Below are 7,244 nucleotides of genomic sequence, written 5' to 3' on the forward strand. Positions count from 1 at the left end.
TAAACAATTCCAATTCCCTCAGCATCTCCTCATAAGTCATGTGCCCCAGTACTCTAATCAGTTTCGTTGTTGTCCACTGGACTTTCTCCAATTTGTCCACATCCCTTCTGTAGTGGGCAGACAAAAACTGGACCCAGTACTCCAGATGAGGCCTCACCAGTGCCAAATTGAGGGAAATAATCACTTCCCTTGATCTGCTGGCAATGCTACCACTAATGCAGCCCAATATGCTGGTGGCCTTCTTGGTAACAGGGACACACTGCTGACTCATATCCAGCCTCTTGTCCACTGCAATCCCCAGGTCTGCAGAACTGCTGCTTAGCCAATTTGTCTAGGTTACTCTGGACCCTATCCCTACACTCCAGCATATCTATCTCTCCGTCCAGCTTAGTGAGATCTGCAGACTTGTTGATGGTGCAATCAATCCCATTATCCAGATCATTCATAAAGATGTTGAACAAAACTGGCCCCAGGATCGACCGTTGGGGAACTCTGCTTGATCCCGGCTGCCAGCTAGACATGGAGCCTGACAATGGATCACTACTTGTTGAGCCTGACAATATAGCCAGATTTCTATCCACCTGATGCAACATGATGACGGGGTCCTCATTCTCCCTACAACAATACACCTGAAAGTACCAGAGGAAAAAGACTGAACTGGTGGGGAAGTGCTGGCCTGAAAAAACTAACCTGCTTGTGCTGTCTAACTGGGTGAGACACTGCGTGACTCAGATACTAACTAGCACATTAGGCTTAGATTTAAATCACTATGTGTTCTTTGAAGTGCAAAGGGGGAAAATCTCAGCTGATGAACAAGAGTTGGTGCACATCCACTTTCCGTTCTAGAAATGGTGGACTGTGTAATAAATTCATACGGGTCGGGTTTTGACCAGGGCAGGATGATAGAACTTTGGAGTCTTGGGCTGGGGATCTGGGAGTATTTTGGCTGTAGCTTCTCTATTGTGCGTTCATGAGTAGTGGCCAGAGCAATCCTGAATACAGTTGGGTGTGGTCCCTGCCTGTGAATGTCGGTGTTAGTGTAAGCTTGAAGGGTTTTGAGGCTTGTCACAACGTCACCGTGCCAGAGGGAACCATATTGGTGAGACAGCGGGCTCAGCTGTACATTAGTTCCAGGTGGCACCCCAGGGGGGACCCGTCACAGAGATGATGCAGAGAGTGATGGGAGGGAGGAGAAGCAAGAGTAACAGGGATGGAGCCTTAGGGAAAAGAGGCACAGAGGTGTGTGGGGTCCTGAGGGAAGAGGTGGGGCAGGACCCCATGGATCCAGTTACAATTACAATTAGAAAGGTGGTAATCCTATGAGTTAATGAGCTGTACACAGATCAGTTTCCCAGTTTGTAACACTGACACACCACAGTAAGGCTGGGAAAATATTGAATGTCTCTTAGGCCTGGTCTACACTACGAGTTTAACTCGAATTTAGCAGTGTTAAATCGAATTAACTCTGCATCCATCCACACAACGAAGCCCTTTACTTCGATATAAAGGGTTCTTAAAATCATTGTCTGTACTCCTCCCTGATGAGGGAAGTAGCGCGGAAATCGACATTGCCGGTTCGAATTAGTGTTAGTGTGGCCGCAATGCAACAGTATTGGTCTTGGGGAGCTATCCCACCATTGTGCACCATTGTGACCACTCTGGACAGCAATCTGAACTCGGATGCACTGGCCAGTAGACAGGAAATGCCCCACAAACTTTTGAATTTTGTTTCCTGTTTGCTCAGCATGGAGCGCTGATCAGCACAGGTGACCACACAGTCCCAGAATCAAAAAAGAGCTCTAGCATGGACCATACGGGAGGTACTGAATCTGATCTCTGTATAGGGAGATGAATCTGTTCTATCAGAACTCCATTCCAAAAGACGAAATGCGAAAACATTTGAAAAAATCTCTAAGGTCATGATGGACAGAGGCCACAACAGGGGCTCAACACAGTGCTGCGTGAAACTTAAGGAGCTGAGACAAGCGTATCAGAAAGCCAAAGGATGAAATGAACGCCCACAGAGGGAGGGGCGACTGATGACTATAGCTATCCCACAGTTCCCGCACTCTCCAAAAACCATTTGAATTCTGGGCTGAGCTCCCAAAGCCTGAAGGGTCAAAAACATTATTGCAGGTGGTTCAGGATATATGTCATCAGCCCCCACCCCCCTCTGTGAAAGCAAAGGAAAAAAATCTTTTCTTGCCTTTTTTCAATGTCACCGTATGTCTACTGGATGCTGCTGGCAGACACAGTGCTGCAGCGCTACAAAGCAGCATCCCCTTCCCTTCCTTTGAGGACGGCAGATGGCACAGTATGACTGATATCCGTCATTGTCGTTCCGTGAGTGCTCCTGGCTGGCCTCGGTAAGGTCGGCCGGGGGTGCCTGGGCAAAAATGGGAATGGTTCCCGATCATTCCCTTCTTTAAGCTTTGTCTAATGGAGATTCAGTCCTGCCTGGAATATCATGGCAGCTGGAGGCTTCTGCCTCAGGCTGCTCTCCCCAGTCAGCAGCACCGCATGGTCGCGCCTACCCCTTGCTACCAGGGCTCACAATCAGATACTTAGACTTCTACATTTTGCTGCAAATAAAAAAATTAAGTTGCCGTTTAGAACTGTCCCCCAACATACATATCCTGAGATATTTTGTATTTTACCAGTGTCAACCAAAGGCCGACATACAAATGGAGATTCAGTCCTCCCTGTGCTTCTATCCTAGTGCTTGTCACAGATTCCCATTCTCAGCTATCGGCTGGACAAGTGCAGAATGGTGGTTCACTCTACTTCGCTGTAAGCCAACCGCCCTCCCCTCCCCCTTTTGATCTCTGCTTGCAGAGGCAATAAAGTCTGTGTTGTTTCTTATTCCTGCATTCTTTTTATTACTTCATCACACAAATGGGGGGATAACTGGCACGGTAGCCCAAGAGGGGTGTGGGAGGAGGGAAGCAACGGGTGGGGTTGTTGCAGGGGCACCCCCTAGAACGGCATGCAGCTCATCATTTCTGCGGGATGTCTGGGGCTCTGACCTGGAGCGGCCGTTTGCCTCTCTGGTTCTTTAGTAGATTTGCCTGATATTCTAGACAGGACTGACTCTCTTTTAGACAAAACTTAAAGAAGAGAATGACCTGGGGAGCCATTCCCATTTTTGTCCAGGTGACCCCGATCGACCTCACTGAGGCCAGCCAGGAGCACCCACGACAGCAGCAGATGGTACAGTTTGACTAGTAACTGTCTTTGTCAACTTGAAAAGCAGCAGATAGTACAGTAGGGCTGGTAACCATCTTTGGTAACTTGCAAAGGCCAGGGGATGCTGCTGTGTAGCACTGCAGTACTGCATTTGTCAGCAGCATCCAGTAGACATATGGTGACAGTGAAAAAGGGCTGAATGGGCTCCATGGTTGGCGTGCTATGGCGTCTGCCCGGGCAATCCATGGAAAAGGGCATGAAATGATTGTCTGCCATTGCTTTCATGGAGGGAGGATTGACTGACGACATTTACTCATAACCACCCACGACAAATTTCAGGCATTGGGATATCAGCCCAGAATTCCAATGGGTGGGAGAGACTATGGGAATGATGGGCTAGCTATGGGATAGCTACCCACACTGCAACGCTCCAGAAGTCGACGCTAGCCTCGGTACATGGACGCACACCGCCGAATTAAAGTGCTTAGTGTGGCCGCGTGCACTTGACTTTATACAATCTGTTCCAAAAATCAATTTCTGTAAAATCAGAATAAACCTGTAGTGTAGACATACCCTTAGACTGTCCAGTCAGTGATTCAGGTAAGAGGGTCCAGCACCATATCACCCGCAAGCTCTGCATAGAGCTCAGCCTGAGAGTTGGAGCAACAGGAGAAAATTTTAGGTCTTTTTATGAGTAAACAGCCGGAGCAGCCTGTTCTGGATCTGTTTGGTCCTCACCCCATAGATGATGGGGTTTAGCATGGGAGGCACCAGGAGGTATATGTTGGCAATGAGAACGTGGAAATGCCGGGCCACATTCTGGCCAAACCAGTGTGTGAGGGAGGAGAAGAGAGCGGGGATGTAAAAGGCTAAGATGGCACAGAGATGGGAGACGCAGGTTCCAAACGTCTTGAGCCGGGCGTCCTTTGTGGGGAGTCTGAAGATGGCCCTGAGGATGTAAGTATAGGACACGGCGATAAAAAACACATCCAGACCATTCCCACAGAACAACATAAAGAGACCATAATAACTATTGACACGGATGTCGGCGCAGGCCAGCGTCACCATGGCCATGTGTTGACAGTGCGTGTGGGGGATGATGTTGGTTCTGCAATATGGCCAGCCCCTCACTAGGAAGGGATAAGGCAGTACGAGACACAGCCGCGCATCCCCATTGCCAGGACGATATTGGCCACCACAGAGTTTGTTAGGATGGTGGAATGTCTCAGGGGATGGCAGATGGCCACGTAACGATCAAAAGCCATGGCCACTAAGATCCCAGACTCTATCACTGTGAAGCAGTGAATGAAGTACAGCTGGGTGAGGCAGGCACTGAAATCAATCTCCCTGGAATTGAACCAGAAGGTGTTCAGTGTTTTGGTCACAGTGGCCGTGGACAGGATCAGGTCGGTGACGGCCAGCATGCAGAGGAAATAGTACATGGGAACATGGAGGCTCGGCTCCATCTTTACGATGAACAGGATGGTGAAGTTCCCCAAGATGGCTATGGCGTACATGGTGCAGAAGGGGATGGAGAGCCAGACATGGGCCGCCTCCAGGCCAGGAATACCCAGCAGGATGAAGGTGGAGGGATTGGTGAAGTTGGTTGTGTTGGAATACGACATGGAGCAAGGGAGACAGTGTCCAAATCTGAAGCAAGATGGTGTCTTCTGCATGTATCGTACCTTCCCGTGACTTCCTGTATGTACCCAGGCTCTAGGGTGATGGTCACAGTACAAATTCCTGGATGGAGAGACAATGTTAATATGACACACTAAGTCCAGTATTGGAGGCTGTTTTCGTAGGTGAAGCAGATTGGTTGCTCTTCACATAGTGAAAAATAACATTTTCATTATTCATATAAATGAATTATGAACTGACCCTACTAATGCCAATTCCATATTTGATGGTGCTCCGTGAGTCAATAATTCCTAAACGTCATGCTGTGGGAAAGATTAATAGACTCCCACAGGAAACACAAGAATGGATACTGCCTGTCCATTATTGTTCCTTAAGTCAATGAAACCCAGGCTAGAGAGTCCATGCTGTAGGGAGTTCCCCATTCACACAATTGCTCAAAGTCTGAGAGTAGAAAAAAACACAATCTTTTACCAAGATATGTGCCAACTGGAGGCATCCCAAATAGAGCACATCTGAAATAGACCTGGGTGTCACTGACAGCAGCCCCATGGAAACACCTGCACAGTAACAGCAGTAATGGACAAAATAAAGACAATGTTTGGATGCTTAAGGAATGGGATGGAGAATAACCTGCTCTGGAGATGCGCTCAGTTTTCATCACTCAGTCTTTATAAAGGATACAACAGATAGAAAGGGGATTTCTGAGACAGACTGTGAGAATGAGGGAGGCTGCCATATGCGGACAGACTGAAAAGTCTGGGACTGTTTAGTTTAGAGAAGAGACAAATAAGGGGGCATATAATAGAGTAGAGGAAAATAAAGAATTGAACTGATTACAATCAAATGGACAAACAGAGAATAGTTCCCAACCAGTACCATCTATAGAGATTTAGCACTTCAAAGGGGCTAATTCCCCAAACCGAAACAAAATATCATCAAAAGTGATTGAGAGGAAAAATTTAGATAGAAAAACGTGAATGAACATTCCGAGTTTTTTAAGAAGATTTTATTCGATAGCTAAAAAGCCACAATTCCGCAGTCAAGGAAGTGGAGAACTTTGGACAAAAACCTGGTTCAGTGGCAAAGTGAAGGCAGTGATACGAGGTGAGGGGGAGAGAACAATATATAACAAATGGGGAAAGGGGAAAATAGCAAACAGTGCAATCGGAAGTTGGGAGAATTGCTATGTGATGTTAAAAACATCAGGAAAAAATCTGTGCTTGGCAGGGCTACGAAAGGAGGATATTAAGTATACTAAGAACAAAAGAAGTCCTAACAAAGGTTTAGGCCAATTTCTAGAAGGAGAACGGAATCTTGTTAATGCTGTAGTAAAGGTAGATGTGTTCAAGAATTATTTTTCTTCTGCATTCAAAACAAAAAGCAGTAACAGGTGCTCATATCGCCTGAGGAGATGGAAACTTTTCCTGTCCATCAGCACTCAAGGAAGATGTTAAACAGCATTTATAGTAAAACTTTAGACTTATGAACACCAGAGTTATGAGCTAATCTGTCAGCCACATATCTCATTCGGAACCAGAAGTATGCAATCAGGCAAATAGAGGACATTTCTGTGTTAATCGTAAACTATTAAAAAATTAAGGGAAAGTTTAAGGAATGATTTAACAAGATTATGGAACAATGGGAAAGCTGATATGAAATTAGTTAAAAGAAAATCTAGGAATATAATTAATGATAGTCAATGACATGGTGTGATGTTATGAGTATACTGTAATATCTCACTGAAAGGTGACAGGCACAGAAAACGTTAATTAACTCACAGACTGACCTGACCCAGGGCCAAACTTTAAAGACTGGTTAGGAAGATTGTAAATGAATAGAGCTTTGAAATGCAAGTCTGCATTGTTAGAGGGAGAAGGGTAGATTTTTTGCTCAGGTCTTGTGATGTCAGCAAACAAGTCTTGTCTATTACTATGGCTTTAATTCAAAGATCAAAAAAGGAATATTAATATTTAGGAAGACACTTCAGTGAAATAGTAGTATTGTCTATGTTTCTCTTCGAAGGTTGTGGTAACCTGTATCTGAACCATTTAATGGATAAATTACCCTGTGCTAATTGCCATGATGTTTGGGAGAAGGAGAGTTAAGCCTATTGTTTTCTCAGGCCAAAAGGCTGCTGGAAATGTATAAGAATCTGGGACACGATCCTGTTTCATCTCAGATCCATTTTGGGTTTCAAGAGGGGGAAACCTTAAGCCACAAGGACTGAGATCCCCAGTCACTGACTGGAGTCACCCAGAATATGTACATTGGACTATAACCTCTGGACTATTTTAAAAGGATTTTTGGCAACTACAAGTTCATCTCTGCCATGTATCTGAACCTCAAGAATTGAATTCAAGTCTGTCTGTATATTGATTTTTTAACCAACACTTTCTCTCTTTTCTTTTTTAATAAAT

The 7,244-nt window shown here is 45.6% G+C and overlaps 1 pseudogene; it reads right to left on the minus strand.

The window, feature by feature from the left end:
- Positions 1 to 3,864: 3,864 nt before the first annotated feature.
- LOC116821990 (olfactory receptor 52E2-like) lies at positions 3,865 to 4,811 on the minus strand (annotated as a pseudogene).
- Between the last annotated feature and the right edge of the window lie 2,433 nt (positions 4,812 to 7,244).

This window comes from Chelonoidis abingdonii, chromosome 1, assembly GCF_003597395.2.
Source record: "Chelonoidis abingdonii isolate Lonesome George chromosome 1, CheloAbing_2.0, whole genome shotgun sequence".
Lineage (NCBI taxonomy): Eukaryota > Metazoa > Chordata > Testudines > Testudinidae > Chelonoidis > Chelonoidis abingdonii.